This window comes from Lontra canadensis, unplaced genomic scaffold, assembly GCF_010015895.1.
Source record: "Lontra canadensis isolate GAN:19392208 unplaced genomic scaffold, GSC_riverotter_1.0 scaffold82, whole genome shotgun sequence".
Classification (NCBI taxonomy): Eukaryota; Metazoa; Chordata; class Mammalia; order Carnivora; family Mustelidae; genus Lontra; species Lontra canadensis.
The window spans coordinates 4,243,036-4,260,825 of NW_022631076.1; positions in this window are offsets into that span (position 1 = coordinate 4,243,036).

Consider the following 17,790-nt stretch of genomic DNA (forward strand, 5'->3'; position numbering starts at 1 on the left):
CTGGTTTGAGTAGGCAGACAGTGAAACTTCCCAGGAAGGTAAACAGGAGGTAGGTGGAGCCTGCCAGGTGCCCTATTGGCTCTGAGATGTGTGAGGATGTATGAGCAGCTCCTGATAAAGGGGCAGTGTGAGGAAGGACTGGGATGCACTGAGCACTGGGGAGGCTCAGAAAAACAGAATCAGGTTGGTGGTGCTGCAGCCCTGCCCACTCTTTCCAAAAGAAGCCTGCTCTTGGGGGGTTTGGGGAAACTCTTGGGTGCCTAAGTGCCCCTCCTATGAAGTCTGGCTCAAGACACCTAACAAGCACACCCCAATCTTGACTGATTTTTAAAGAATCTTATAATGTTTCATTTCTTAAGCTGAGTGGCAGATACAGGGCATTGAATTTCTCTTTAAATCTTTTGAATAGCTGAAATGTTTTCTATTTGATTTGTAGTGGTTTTTTTAGTAAGCTTAGAAAGAATAAGATATTAGAAAGAATAAGATATTATTTTAAAGAGGAGTAGAGTTAGTTATATCAGAATCTGGGGGAACATGTTGTTACCTCTAGAAACACCATAGAATAATCTAGGACTTTTTTCATAACAGGATAGAAAACGTGCTATTTACATGTTCTCTAAGTCTTGTAATTCCTACATGGTTATTAAATTTGCTGACCAACAATGTTAAATGGGTCAGTTATTGTGTGGGTAGGAAACTGGTCCATTGTAACTCAACCACTAAAATATAACTATTATTGTGATTAAATATGGACAAGCATACCTTTGAGGTAAAGTATTGGAGGTGCACTTTCGAAGTTAACAATTGCAAAGGAATAAGTAAATTTCAGCAACATTCTGATAATCACTCAGGAGCACTGAGGAAATCTGGATTCAGCACTATAAATAGCTGTGCTTTTTTAAACATGTGTTAATAGGATACTTTAGTATTCAGTAATTTCTTAATTTGCCTGAGGTTGATGATCTTAAACATTTAACACACTCTAATCAAATCAAACGTCACTCATCAGGTCAGCTTCCTGAATCTTATTCTCATCTTAGAAACCCAGCCATTTCTAAAAAGGAAAACTGACAGGTAGTATCTTTATCTGGGATGAAAAACCAACAATTTCGGGGCCACTATGCTACATCATATGAATGGAGAATTTGGGGACAAATGCTGAGCCCAGATCTTAACTCTTATCATTGATGTTCTGGTTTGACATTAAACTTTAAATTTTGAATAGATGGAGATCTGAGAATAATGCTTAATCAGCTATTCAAAAGTAGTCACTAAGGTTATTCACTGCAATGGAAATATATTTGTTATACTTATTGAAAAATTATCATGCTATAATTTAAGGTGTAATATTCTGCTGGGAGGGATAAAAAGCCTAGATTGCTTTTCAAATGTAGCTTTCTAGTGATATTTTATTGCATTGGTTGAAATTGTACTAGGATGGGCTAGGTTTCTCCACCGCTATGTCAAAATATCCACATAAAAGTAAAATTTCTAATCAGAGAACCATATGCATATATCCTACACCTTGTTTTTATAGGATTTGAAACATTTCTGTTATTATCAAAACTTTGTTACTATCCAGAAAAACCATCAACATGATGAACTAATGCCTCACTAAAGGCAACTACTTTTTGTTTTAATCTGAGTACTTCAGCATATTGAAGATTCAGTTCTGAGGATTCAGACACATCTGAAGACCTTTCTCGGAGGTCATGTAAACGAGAATCAATGAATTTTTTTTTAATCTCTTGCTTTTGAGACAGTAGTCTCTTCCTTGATGTTTAATCATTCAACAAATATTTATCGAACAACATGATTTCCTTAGTCTATCTCATGGGTGGAAAAAGAAATTCTCCAGGCACTTATAAATTATTCTTAAACTGTCTATTTCAAACTACATATCTGTATTTGTTCCTACTATCAAGACAAATGTAAAAACTAAACAATGGGTTAACTCTTGGATATGAAAAACATAACTGCCAAAATGATGTCTATACAAGCCAAGGTTTCTTGGTTTCTTTATTGGACTTTTAGAGTATATTTAAATTAATTTCTGATTTTCAACTATTAGGATCATTTGAGTTATAAATTTTTAGAATTAGCTTCAAAAATCTATTAATTATAGACCAAAACCTAAATAACAGACTTAAAAAAATACTTTAAAAAATGCTGAAGCCACATTATATATGTTTATAACCGCATTTATTATTTTAATTATAGTTCCAGGAAAATACTAATATTTTAGATTAATAATACATAAAATAAAATTTTAAACTATGTTTACATGTAGCACAAAAAATACAAGATTTCTGATTTATAGATATTGGTTGAAAAGACAATAAATTGCCTTTCCCTGGCCAATTATAATTGTCAGGGTTTTTTTGGTAAAGAATACATAAGCACTGCTTCTGTGATGTCATATGAAAAGCATTTGGGTTTTCTATTTAGACCAGAAATAAAATTCATATAGACAAGATATCAAATGAAATAACCAATACTCACAGGCTGGTTTCTAAAGGGTTTCACAGTTATTATGTATTTTCCGCATTTCCTTTCCATTCTGGAGCTGCCCACATCATGGGTTTAAACCCAGGACTATTTCTCCTTTCGACCACTGCCATTTATATCTGCAACCTTGAATAATAGTTTAGTTGACTGAGAACAAATTGTGATGCATCTGTGCAAGTGTTGAATAAAATAAATATTAAATATAATTCCTAGCAGAGGACTTAGAGTCCTTGAAGTAAAATACTGCTAACAATGTGAAACAAGAAAACCAATCTCACCTCTGAGAGGTATTGTTGCTTTTTTCTCCGCAACCAATCCAGCAGAAGCAAACTATGATAATACTACACCATGCTTTCTCCTCTCCCCATTTGTCAGCAAACCTCACACATCCTTCCTCCAGAGTTCAAGGCTTATCTATGATAGAATTCTTTTTTTTTTAAGAATTTATTTACTTATCTAAGAGAGAATGAGAGAGAGAGCGCGAGCACGAGAGGGGATAGGGTCAGAGGGAGAAGCAGACTTCCCACCAAGCAGGGAGCCTGATGTGGGACCCGATCCCAGGATTCCAGGATCATGACCTGAGCCGAAGGCAGTCGCTCAACCAACCGAGCCACTCAGGCTCCCTATGATAGAATTCCGAAGTCAACGAAGTTTCCAGTTGCTTCATTTCAAACCTAGAATGACTCTGCTCTCTCCCTATGTTGGTACACCTTTAAGACATTCGTGACTCCTGCTCATCAGCTTTGACCTTCTCAAGCTCGCCTAGTGCTTTGAATTTCTCAGGGCTGTTACCCAGCATTTGACAGAATTAAATTCTCTGAGTCACACTTGCTTAGGTTCCAACCCCGTGTTTCCTAAAAATGAGGACACCACGATCTAATAAATCGGTTACTACTAATGTATTTGCCAAATTCCTTTTCTCTTGCAGAGTACTACATAAACCTACTTTTTTAGACTTTTGGCACACTTTTGGTGCCTTAAAAATTATAGTTAAGGGGTATATCAGTAAACATTCCTTTCTAGTCCTTCCATTTTACTTCAGAGAGAAACTTCCCTTTTCTTCTTTGTAGAAAAGTCTTTATTATCAACATATTTTAGGAGTTAAGAAATAAGTTAGCTACTGAACTGAAAAACAACCCAACAGAATCAAACACGTATGCCCAAAGAGACCTTTAAAATGATCACAAAAAGTTTTTTGGTGAGAACTATATTAGAATAATATAAAGTTTTCAAATAAATTTATCTGAAGGCCTAAAGTAATCAAAAATAACCCCTTGAAAACAAAGCAATCAGGGTAAAATAGTTTTTTTTTTTCTTTTGGGAAAATGCCTATTTCATTAACCCTCATTGTTTAGAAGTCCATCAAATTTGTCAGATCAAAATCACTCACTGACAACCTAAAATTAAAAGATCCTACAAAGATGTTAAAATTGATATTACCAAGTGTTGGTGAAATGCAGATCAGCTGGAACTCTCACACACTATTGGTGGGAGTGGAAAATGGTACTACTACTTTGGAAAACTGCAGTTTCTGCTGAAGTGATACACACCTACCCTATGACATAGCAGCTCCACTTCTAGATAGATCCCCAAGATCCTGAGTGCATACGGCCAAAAAGGCATGTAGAAGAATATTCATATACTTTTATTCATAATAGCCATAAGCTAGAGATTATCCAAATACCAACAATGAATAAATTATGGCATACTCCCAGTGGAATTCCACATATTATGTCAAACACGTACACAGGTACATAAATTTTTAAATCAGCCATTGTTAGATACAATATGTTGTATATGCACTTGCTCAGTCTAGTGAAAAAACAGACATGTATATGATGCTATTATATGAAGTTCAAGAATGAACAAAAGTAATCAGATGATAGAGATCATTGTTTACCCCTGAGTGGGGTGGATGAGTTGACAGGAAAGGGGCATGAGGGAATCTTATGAAGTACTGGAAATTTTCTCTATCTTGATCAGGGTGGTGGTTACACTTGCGTATAGATACATAACAATATTCTCTACCTGTACATTTCAGATCAATATGCTTTATGAATGTTTTCCTTTAATAAAATGGAAATGTAAAATTAACTATTAACAGAGCTAAAAGTGAATTTGAGATGAGGAATCTACAGTCTAGGAAGTGTCACACACCCCATGTAGTGAATCCCATGCCGATGGCCTCCTCTGTTAGTCTCGTGAACTTTCCACACTGACCATCTCATGAGAGATTATTTAGAAAGACACTCCAGTAGATATTAGTAACAGACCTCTGGAAAACAAAGAAAAGCAAAGATTGAGGTTTCAAAATTGGAGAAGATCCCAGGGGGCAACTGCTCTTAAAGGTTTCTGCTCTCATTCCAGACTTAATGATAAAATGGATCTGAGTTTGGGGTTTGGGGCCAGAAACTTAGATGACACTCAGGTACATTGATGTTTGAGAAAAATCTCAAGTGAAGATATTTATAACAGATGAGATAGATGCCTTAAAACTCTTTTAAAAGAAATGTTTAAATAAATCCAATTTTTCTTACTTAAAAATGCTTTATTTTGAGGGGTGCCTGGGTGGCTCAGTGGGTTAAGCCCCTGCCTTCAGCTCAGGTCATGATCTCAGGGTCCTGGGATCAAGCCCCGCATTGGGCTCTCTGTTCAGCAGGGAGCCTGCTTACCCCTCTCTCTCTGCCTGCCTCTCTGCCTATGTGATCTCTGTCAAATAAATAAATAAAATCTTTTAAAAAATAAAAAAAATGCTTTATGTTTAAAAATTTGTGATTCATTAAAGAATTATATAGAATCTATGCTTTATGCTTATTGTTAAGTGTTAAGTGGTAAAGAGACAACACTCCTGCCCTGCTGGAATGTGATTTTATATATGTCAATTCTGATTTTAAAACAAAAATAGTCTCATAAATTTATTCACTGCCATTAGCTTAAGAATTCTACTGGGACAAATGGAAGCAAAATAGCATAGCTTAAAGCCTCTAAAAAAGTGAATGGCTCTCAAAAGGAGACAAGTTGCCCCCCCGCCAGGGGACATTTGGCCATGCTGGGAGACATTTTTTATTAAACTACTGTGTGTCCTTTGAGCAAGGAGATTATAGGGGGCGCATATCATGTGAAAGTTTCAATGATAATGAACAATGAATTTAACTAATTCAACTGAGAATCAGTATGTTATTAGCCAAAGAACTTTATGAATCTTAAACAGAATAGAAATTACACTGGCTTTTCTTTAAAAATCTGGATACATATTTAAAAAAACACAAGTAATCCTAAGTAACTCTTCTTCTCTTCATTCTTACTGTAAGAGAACCCCCTATTGTTAACTAGACACAGGGACAGAATGAAGACCACATTTGCCAGTCCCCTTTGATGCTAGGTGCAAAATGACTAAATCTTGTCTAATGGAATATTAGCCTAAGTTATGTTGTCAAGTCAAAGAGGGGCTTACCTTCTTTTTTCAGTTGTTGACAGCCAGAATGCTGATGAAATGGCACACAATCTCAGACCATACGTTTAAGGCCAACACCCATAAGTTGTGGAGAAATAAGAGACAAGATGAGAAGGATCCTCGACGAATTCCATGTGGCAAAACTCGAGAGCCGCTGTAAACACCGCCTTACCCCAATACTGAGATACACATTCTAACTTAGCACTGAGGCACCATAACCGTGGAGATTCTATAAGCGTCTGATTTGATTGTGCCTCAGTGTTACCTAATAGCCTGGAGAGTGGCATATCATTCTGTCACTTGTGCAGAAACTTTTCATTCCCATTCTCAAAATCCTAAATGACAATTACAAAGCACCAAAGAAAATATAAAACTGAAGACTTAAAAAATCATGTTATTGTGTACATTCATGTATTATGATAGGCATGTTTTTAAAATCCGTATTTCCTGTGCTTTCCTTTTTTTTTTTAAAGATTTTATTTATTTTATTTTCATAGAGAGAGATCAGTAGGCAGAGAGGCAGGCAGAGAGAGATGGAAAAGCAGGCTCCTTGCTTGTGGAGCAGAGAGCCCGATGCGGGGCTCGATCCCAGGACCCTGAGATCATGACCTGAGCCAAAGGCAGAGGCTTTAACCCACTGAGCCACCCAGGTGCCCCTTCCTGTGCTTTTCTTATTACATAGATCAAATTATGTACAAAAACTATGGATATATTTCATTATTTTTCACAATCTTATGAAAGCTTGTTAACTTGAGTGAACATTTTAGTGATTGAGAACTTTGAGTTTTTATTAGCCACATTGGTTAGCAGTGGGCTTAGAGTTCATCTAGTAATAGAATGAATATCAATACAGTCTTAAATGCTGGGTCAACACTGACTTTAAAAAAATATACTTTATCCATAAAGTATACTTCTGTGGATAAAATTTGACCATGAGCATCATGATGATAATTAAAACCTCTATGTACCCCTCCTTTTCCTTATTACTATGCTGAGACCAGTAGGACAGCTCAAACTCTTTGATCTTTGGCAACCAGTTAAGCAAACAGATTACTGTATTTATTATATTTTCTTATGTAGTTAATATCATAATTAACTAGCCAGAGCTTGCTATACTTGCTATGCCATCTAAATAGTTGTAATATATAAGAATATTATTGTGAGAAATTCACAGGAAATACAAAAGAAACTTTCATGAATGTATTAGAATCATTATCAGTGCAATTATTGTGTTACTTGAAATCATATATATTATACTCTATGTTATGCTAACATAGATGATTACCATAAAATAAATGTTTTAATTTTATTTTTCATAGTTCATGAAGCTTAATGATGTTTTGCATTGATGCTATAATGGGTTGAGATTTGAGGAGAGGAACTTGGGATGGAATGAATGTATTTTACGTGTGGACTGGATATGAATCTTTGGGGACCAGCAGATGGACAGTGTTAGTCTGAACAGTGCCTCCCAAATGTACACATCCTAATCCCCGTGTTACTTTACATGATAAAAGAGACTTTGCAGATGTGATTGAGTTAAGCATCTTGAGATGGGGGGATTATCCTAAGTTACCAAAATAAATCAAATGTAACCACAAGGGGACTCATAAAAGGAAATCAGCAGGGTCAGAATAAGAGCAGCAGATGTTATCTCAAAAGGTTGAAGTGATTCAAAGAAGGGACCATGAGCCAAGGAATGCAGGCAGCCTCTAGAAGCCAGAGAAGACAAGAAAATACACTCTCCTTCAGAGATAATCATTTTTATTATCTCTACTTTAAGTAGTAAAATTTTGTTTTAAGCCACTAAAATTTTGGTAATTTGTTACAGCAGCAATAGGAAACTAATACACAAGTCAGTTAACATTTAACTGTTTATGTAGTTACACAGGTAGGTAGGTGAACAACAGGGAACAGACATTTATTAAGCACCTACTATATCTTAAGCTGAGAAAATCTATCATTTTTAAAAGTAAGCCTGTGTGCATGTATGTTTGTGTGTTTAATTGAAATGACTTGAAGACAAGGGAATCAGCAGTGGCTGGCGTGATTGTAAATTCAAAGTGTGAAAACTATAGGTTTACTTCAAGTATGGCTATAGAGAATTGAGAAGAACTGGTGTGGTGGTGGCTATTGTAATAAGAGAGCAGTGATTGTAAATTCAATTGACTACTGGTTCCCATTGTGAATGTAGCTTCAGTTGAAGTGATTTTAGCCACGGATGTTGTGGATTCATTTGAAATGTTATAAATTCTATTGAAGCATTATTGTTTAATAGCAGCTCCCGAAAAAAGTATGAGTCATTATAAATATAACTGAAATTCTAGCCCTTGCTTTTGTCCATGTACATTTAGTGGTATCTGTAGATTCAGTTTAAGTGGGAATGACTTTTTTGGTTGTAGGCTCTGTGTAATTGGTAGAAGGTTTAGATTCAGCTCAAGGAGAGTTGGTGCTATGTTTGCAGGTTTAGTGGAAGTTTGGGTTATAATGTTTGTAGCTTCAGCTGGAGTGGTTGTTATACTTCTACATATGGGAGATTCAGTAGAAATTGTAGTGCTTTTAGATGCAGGGGATGCATGTGTAGTAATTTCAACTGAAGAGGTTGTTATAAGAATAGCAGGTTCAGCTGAAATTATAGTGTTTCCTGATTCAGTAGAAGTGGTCATATCTCTTGTGGTCATAGGTTCAGCTGAAGTACCTGCAGTCAAATGGGGCACAGGTTCTACTGAAGAATTAATATTTACAGGTTCACTTGAAGTAGGAATGGCTGCTGAGGCAGATTGAGAAGTTACAATGGCTGTAGGCTCAGGAGTTATATGTTATAATTTCTGTTGATGTGGCTGGTATTATGTATGCTTTTATGCTCAGTGGAAGTGATAGATTCATTCTGAATGGCGGCAGTATCCATTGTAGTAAAAGTTTCCGTCAGAATGCTGGTAGTTGTTGGCTGGTAGTAACTTCAACTGAAATGGGGTCTATGGTGGTCGTGTTTGTAGGTTCCATTGAAACTGTATTGGTTGTAGATTCAGGTGGTGATAGTGGGCATTACGGTAGTCGGTTCAGTTGAAGTGGAGTTGCCTGCTGTGGTGGTTGTAGGCGCCTTTGCTGTGGTCATAGTAGTTACCTCAGTTGTACTGGCCACTTGAAGCTGAAAAGTAGGCAATGAATTTGTTTCGTGAATAATTATTGTAGGTTCCCCAACATCTGAGAATATATGGATAATAATGGGGGCACGTTTATTTGCCCCATACTGACCAGACACACTCTGAATACTCCAATTGCCATTGTTATTACACAGGCTAAGAGATAAATAAGGAAGATTTTCCAGAAAGACCAATCACAGGATATCATTTGTGTCACCTAAAAAGGATTTTTTAATTAATTAATTAATTTGAGAGAGAGAGAGAGCACCAGCAGGGGGAGGAGCAGAGGGAGAGGGACAAGCAGACTCTGCACTACGTGCAGAGCCCAACACAAGGCTCCAGTTCACAACCCTGACCTGAACCAAAATCAAGAGTCCCACGCTTAACCAACTGAGCCAGCCAGGCAGCCTACCTAAAAAAGGATTCAAATAAAACAATAGTAAGAATGAAATCAAACATTTTAAGAAAAATAGTGGTCATTGTCATGTCTTTGCCAATTTAATTTATACTTTTAATTTGTAATTTGCCTCATCAAAAAATGTATAAATGGCATTATTATTTGTCATCTTTTCATAGTAAGTTGTAAATATTTACATTTTCATCCCTGGGAAAGGATGGGTCTTTGCTTTACATATCGCCAGAGTAAACAAACATACAAAACTATTACTCTTCTTATTCTTATGTCTGAATCTTTTAAAGTTTAAAAAAAAAAATTGCCAAAAAACTATTAACACCTACCCAAAATCCCCAAAGAAAGATGAGTATACTGGTAGATTGATGCCTGCCTATTTAAAACAAAACAAAACAAAACAAAACAAACAAACAAAAAAAACGGCCCCTCAAATTCTCTTGGTTTATATTCCCTCCTTTGTGAGCCTGTTAATACCCAAACTTCTCCCAACAATCAGACTTCCTAGAAACCTTCCAGTGAAGTACATTTTAATTATTAGGTCAAACACATATTTTGGCTCATCTTAAATGCAGATTAGGGTTTATCAGCATGAAATTTTTCAGAAAGACCAACTTCTGCAAATTACCAGCTCCTGTTGCTTGGAAAACTGCTTATCTTCTCTGAGTTCATGTCGTCATCTATAAAATGCTAGTAACAGGGGTGCCTGGGTGGCTCAGTCGGTTAGGTGTCTGCCTTCTGCTCAGGTCATGATCTCAGGGTCCTGGGATCAAGTCGCACATTGGGCTCCTTTCTTAGTAGGGAGCCTGCTTCTCCCTCTCCCTCTATCTGCTGCTCCCCCTGCTTGTGCTCTCTCTCTCTCACTCTGTCAAATATATAAATAAAAAAATTTTTTTAAACGCTAGTAACAGGAACAAATGACTTACAGTTCTAGAATAAAGATAAATGGGGGAGGGGGGACTGCTTTGTAAACTATGAAGTGCTGTGCAAGTGAGGGGCTGAATGCGTGGGGGGTTGGAGGGCAGAGAGTCTGGATCTCAGCAGGACTCTGTCACTCACATTGTGGCCTTCAGTAAGTTAATTCAATGCTGTTCACAGTCTTCTCCTGTAAAGTAAGGATACTAATAGAACCTGTTTGATGAGGTCGTTGTGAAGCTGAGAAGGCGACAGTACAGATAAAATGTCTACAGACTTCCTGGCACTTAGTAATGCTCTAATGTGCTTGTGATTATATTGACAATGATCATCATGATGCTGCAACAGATATTTTTTGTTACTATTTAGTGGACAGGCAATAGGAGAGGGGAGAAACAATAAATTTTTGTATCAAGCATTCTTAGGTTTAAGTCTCAAAACTATGAGATCTAGTAAAAGCTTCTTAATTTGCCTATACTATTCCTATCGCAGCCTAAAAGTAGCTGTATTAATTCTAGCAAAAGTTTAAACTTTCCTGAAGTCCACTCACTCCTCTACCAACCCCCAAACTAAAAGAAATTAAAAGAAACCAGGGAAGGGTGCCTGGAGGTCTCAGTTGATTAAGCATCTGACTCTTGGTTTGGCTCAAGTCATGATCTTATGGGTGGTTAAGTCTGAGCCCACAGCCTCTGCATTCAGCAGGGAGTCTGCTTGAAGGTTTTCTCCCTCTGCCCTTTGCCCCACTCAGACTCTCTGACTCTCTGTTGCAAAGAGAGAAAGAAAGAGAGAGAGAGAGAAAGGGAGGAAAGGAGGAAGGGAAGGAAGGAAGGAAAAAAAGGAAGGAAGGAAGTTAGGAAGTTAGGAAGGAAGGAAAGAAGGAAAAAAGGAAGGAAGGAAGGGAAGGACCAGGGATCTTTGGAGAAATAAGTAATTCTCGGTCTGGGTCAGGGAAAATACAAAATGATATTCCTAGGAGATCTCATTATGCCAGAAAGCAAGGAATCTGCCAACTACTAATCAGGCTTTGTCAAAACACAAGAGCAAACTTGAAAGGGCCCCCAACTGACCTAAAAGGAAAATTCAAGAAACAAAAAACTAATGACTGAAATTGATTCTGAAAAAAATACTCATTGGTCACAACTGGAGGATGCTAGAATAACAATCAACTCATTTCCTTGAAAGTTAATAAATAAAATATTTATGCTATCTTTTCTCTGAGAATTGTATTTCAAGGGACTGGAATAGTTGGTTATCTTTGCCAAAGAACTCTAGCTATAATGTAGAGGGAAATATGTAATTAGGTAATTTCCATTTTCCAATCTCTAACGGGAAAAAAGTAGATATAGGCAAATAATTATCAATAGATATGAATGCCATTAAGTGAAATAGATAAGGAAAACTTTGATAGAGGTATCAGCTTGATACCATCTGAATCTATAAACAAACTTCGCATTACAAAAGGCATAAAAACCAGACTTAATTTATGTGACACATGATTTTATGCAATCAAATGAACACAGTGCCACATAAACTGTTCTTGCTTTTGTTCTGCGGGAAATAAAGTATAAAGAAACAAGTCAAAAGATATCATGAAGGAGCAACCAATCCAGTCTTGAATGTGGGATATTCTACATAGCAAATGACCTTGTTTCTTCAACAAATCAATGACATCTAAAAAAAGAGAGAGAGAAAGAAGGGGCAAACTGTTTTCGGCTAAAAGAGATGCAAATACATAATAACCCAAGCAATATTTAGACATTACTTAGGTCCAGCTTTTTTAGCTATTTTTTGTAAAGGAGGTTAGAGTCCAGAGGCCTAAAGGAAAAGCATCCACACAGACTTAGGGGCTGGTCTGGGGTCAGAATGTGAAGCAGGTCAGCACAGAGCAGAGCCCTGAGTACCAGAGTGCTGAACATGCACCTCCATTGGGATACTTGGGCATAGTTCCCCTGCTTATCTGTATATCCATCTGTCCATCCCACATACAAAACACCATGTATCTATACCGCTAGATGTGCCTGTGTGTATATATGTACGCACACTACATGTACAGGGAACCAAGAGCACTTCCCCAGGCCTAGCACTGGAGAAGAAAGCAATGCGTCACTAACATTACCTGCCCTTGTCGGAACTGTCTTTTGGGGAACTTTGGATATTCAGAGGTTCCTCCTGGGTTGAAGCAGGAAACAGTGACACTGGCACAAACCTCACCAGTGGCTTCCGTTGAAGGTGGAAATTGATATGCTGAACTGTGAGCTTCATGGTCATTTGGACTCTGGAAATATCAACAGTAACAAAACAATGAGACAAACGGAAAGAAAAAGAAGCCACCATATTGAATTTTGCAGGGAAGTTATTCTGAAAATTCTAAACTAACTTGTGACATGTCATGAGATTATTAGTAGAAGATCAGTATTTAAAACAAGACTTTGGGGGGCACCTGAGTGGCTCAGTTAGTTGAGAAACTGACTTCGGCTCAGGTAGTGATCTCAGTGTCCTGGGATTGGGTCCCACGTGGGGCTCCCCACAAAACAGGGAGTCTACTTGTTCCTCCTCCCCCTCCCTCCCACTCATTCTCTGTCTCCCTCTCTCAAATAAAATAAATAAAATCTTTTTAAAAATAAAAAATAATAATACATTATATGATAATAAAAATATTAATTAAAAAAAGACCCAGGTTAGGGGCGCCTGGGTGGCTCAGTGGGTTAAAGCCTCTGCCTTCGGCTCAGGTCATAATCCCAGGGTCCTGGGATCGAGCCCCACATCGGGCTCTCTGCTCTGCAGGGAGTCTGCTTCCTCCTCTCTCTCTCTCTCTGCCTGCCTCTCTGCCTACTTGTGATCTCTGTCTGTCAAATAAATAAATAAAATCTTTAAAAAAAAAAAAAAAAAAGACCCAGGTTAAAAAAACATTATTTTATTGAAAATATACTTTGAACAATTGTGAATCTAGGCAATCATTGCTTTAAACATTAAACATTAAACTTCCAGAAACAATTTAAAAAATTAATTAAAGACTTTGTACTGAATAAATCAATATCATTTTATTTTATTATCTATGAATAAATAAGTTTTTCAAATAATATTTAACTTCAAAATAATTAAATCTGGTCAGGTCCTTATCTTTTATTTTAAATATTTTACTAATTTGGGGGTAAGATTACATATCATCAATGATTATAATATGATATCTCTTTATTAAATATCCCCATGTTTCAAGCATATATAGGTACATCCTCTTACGATACACTACCACAGAGCTTCTATGAGATACAGAAATAATGTTTATACATTATCAGAGCTAAATGAGATTGAACACCTACCTAAAGCTATCTCCGCCAGTTATTTTAGAAATAACAATACTGAGACTAAAGTGGTGCAGAGACTCTCCCTTAATAACTCAGTTTAAAAAGTGCTCGCAATCCAATTTTCTCCTGAGTCTGAAGTCCATGCATTTAAAACTACCACTGAAAAAACCCACAAAGACACCCTGTATTAACAGTAACTCAGGGCACTATATAACAGAATGAATCAGAGTACAAGAAGAGATAAGAAAGATAAAGCATTTTGCAGTCTTTCAATATGCATTTGTTGGTGTCTGTCTTGCCTCAAGGATCTCACATTCTGTCACAGGGAATAGGCAAGGACAAAGCTCTACATATAATAAGAATATGTAATTACAAAAATAATAAAGCATTGTTATGTGTGAGGTGAGAATAACGGGAGATGAAGAAATCTGAGTCTAGCCAAATGGAAGATAGTGGCTAACTTTTGAGCAGGGAAATGCTGAAAAGATGGGAATGACATCTTTCATGTTTTTATTTCTTCAGCTATGTGTCTAATACTTTCTTTGGTGATCTGCCTACTCTTTATACTTGAATATCTGAAATATTTCATAAATAATTTTTAAAATAATAAAAGAGAGGGTTCAATGAAGAAAGCCTTGAGGGGTGAAACTTCAAGACAAGTTAAAAGAAAGGAGAAATCTGAGATACAGTAAAATCCAGAAGTTTGTTAAAATTCAGGAGAATCTTCCCTTACATCTATTACCCTACTGATCAGATGACAATCAGTTACATTAAAATCAATTACGTGTGTAAACACTGGCCCATTAGATGGTCTTCACTGAAAATGAATGTAAGCAAGACTGTGATTAAATAAGGAAAACCTGAGATAAAAATTACATACAATTAGACAATGTAAATGCTTATACAGTAAATCACTTAGAAGAAATGAAGGTAACAGTGATACACTGTTACTGTAAATGAGAGGTCTGACACCTGAGCTCTGTCAACAATACTGCATCTATTATTCACAAAAAACTAAGAAAATCAGGATCCATACCATTTCCCTTGTGTTGTTATATTTGCTCAGTCTTCACAGTACTCAGATTGCCAAGGGCTAATGAACTTAGACAACTTAAATACACTTTATAAGCAAAATAAAATTGACTCACCAGGCCAATTTTTCAGGCTTCTTGCCTTTTTGGAAACCCAGTCCTTTCAAAGCAATGGGTCCTGTCTACTCCACGACGGAGTATCTATGACTCTGGAGTGAGAGCTAGCTATTGGTTGTGGGTTTTATTATAAATACCGGAGCACAAGAAGTATTTTTTTATATGTTAGTTTGCTTTAGATATAAATGTTTAAATTTTAGCTGTTGCAGCATTGGGAATAACATCAATTAGCTCATCTTGTCAGCTACTAATAGCCATAAAATAAAACTGAGGTGCATTAGCCATATCTATGAAGGAGAACTTAATGTTCTCTCTTTATACCTTTAAAAAAATTAACTTAAGATGTCAAATGTCCCTAAGAAAAAAAATAAAACCACCTAAACTGTCTTTATGCATGTGTGTGTGGTTTTGGGGTTTTTTCGGGAGAAGGCTTTGGCGGTTTTTTGTTGTTATTGTTTTGGGGGTTTTTGTTTTGGTGGGGGTTTTTTGTTTTGGTTTGGTTTTTTTGCCTGTACTCTCCAGATGATATTTTATTCCATTTGTCAAACTCTCCCTCAGTGGGAAAAAACTCTCTCTCCATAACTGTTCAAATACCCAGTTGAAAAAAGAAAAATGTTTTAAATTTCATTTTAAATAATACTTGAGAGCATTTCTAAGCTTGACATTTTCTAGAGAAACTATAATATTAGCTGATGAATTTTCCTAAGAAATTTCCTTAAATTTTAATTGGTGTATTTTGGCATCATGGAGAACTAAAAAATCACAAGGAATTTAGAGATAATTTTGTGTGAGGGACAGGGGTCTCATTACTTAGGACCAACAGGAAAAGATCTCTTGCTTTTGAGGCACAAGTATCTTCCTTAAAAATCATTCATTCAATAAATATTTATTAAGCAACATGACTTTCTTAGTTGCTGCCTCTCTTTGGTGCAAAAATATGTTACTCCACACTTCTTTTCCTTTGGACTGTTTATTTCAAACTGCATTTGTATATTCCATATAGTTTTACATTTTTTTAAACATCACAGGAAATTTTGTTAAGATTTGCCTATTTACCAAAAAAATGCTATTATAAATATTACCTTACAAAGGGTTAACACTGGTATAAAAACAACTGTCTAAACAAACTGCATATAAATAAAACAGAATATTTTAGAGAGGAGCTTTCTTAAATCTAGGGGCTATATCCAGGATGACTCCTGATTTTCAAGGATTTTGGAAATATTTGAGTTCTAACAGGTCTAAGATTTGTACAAAAAAACACTCAAGAAAACACAGAAAACCTTATACATTATACACTAAAACTGGACATCAAACTTTCAAAAATAATTAAATCAAACTGAAGCAATTAAGACCATTAAACTTATTCTGAACAATGATTATAACATCATTTAAAAATTTGATTAGATTATGTTGACAGAAATTTGCACCCATTGTGGATTAATCAATGTTTGAAATAGTTTTTAAACTATTAAAAACTATCACTATATCGGGGCACCTGGGTGGCTCAGTGGGTTAAAGCCTCTGCCTTCAGCTCAGGTCATGATCCCAGGGTCCCGGGATCGAGCCCCATATCGGGCTTTCTGCTTGGCGGGAAGCCTGCTTCCTCCCTCCCCGCCTGCCTCTCTGCCTACTTGTGATATCTGTCTATAAATAAATAAATAAAATCTTTAAAAAATAAAAAAATAAAAATAAAAACTACCACTATAGCACACAGGGGCATACCAAATGGATAGAAATACAAGATTTGTGATTGACAGTGAGTAGTTAAAAAGTTAATAGATTGAGTTCTCCTTAATAACTAGAGGTATTCATTCCTTTTTTTGAAGTTACAAAAATTAATAGCAATTCTTATAAAGACTGAATATAAGACTCATAAAACAAGCTATCAACATGGAAAAATAAATACTCACTGGCTGTTTTCCGAACGGATTCAATATTCATTATATATTGTCCATGTTCTTTCTATTCTTGACCACTGACTACCACATGCTTAACTCCAGGAATAATTCCCAATTTGATCATTGCCTTCTATACCTGAAATCTTAAGAAATAATAGAGTTGATTGATAGTTCTGTGTTATCAACTATGATGCAACTAGGATGAACACGGGAATAAGCCATCATTCTCCAGTATGGGATCCACCTAAGAAGAAAGAATAGGGTGTAATTAATACAAAAAATAAAGAAAGGTGGTGTGCCTGTGTGGGTCAGTCAGTTGAGTGTCCAACTCCTGATTTTTGGCTCAAGTCATCTGGGGGTCATGAGATCAAGACTCATGTTGGGCTCAGCACAAAGTCTACTTGAGAGTCTCCCTTTTTCTCTCTCCCTTTGCCCCTCCCCCAACTCTCACACTCTCTTTCTTTCAAATAAACTTTTTTTAAAAATTAAAACAAACAAGAAAATTAATCTAGCCTCTGGAGCTATGACAACTTTCCTCCTGGGCCTCCACATAGTAAAATTCTCAAGCTGTAGGTCATATTACATTCTTCTACATTTTAGCAACATTCCTCATTTACCCTTCCTTCTGATTTTGGGGTCGTCTGCTTCTGATAAAATTCTGGAGCAGGTGACTTTACCATTGCTTTCTTTCCAATGAAGCATGGCCATCTTCCCTCCCACTGTTGGCATCCTCTCTAGGGATGCATAGCTCTCTGCTCATTAGGCTTTGACATTTTCAGACTTTCCTCCCTTGCTCTAAACCTTCCCTTCACTTCCAGAAAAATATGCCTATCCTGAGTTTACTTCATCAGGGCCCTAACTCTGAAAGCTGGTGAATTTGATGTACTAATAGCTGTTAATATATTCACCAAGGTCTCCCGTCTTTCAGAAGGACACTAAGAAATTTAAAGGGAACTTGATTAAGCAGGGGACTTCCACCACCCTCATACTTAACTTCTGAGGAAGCC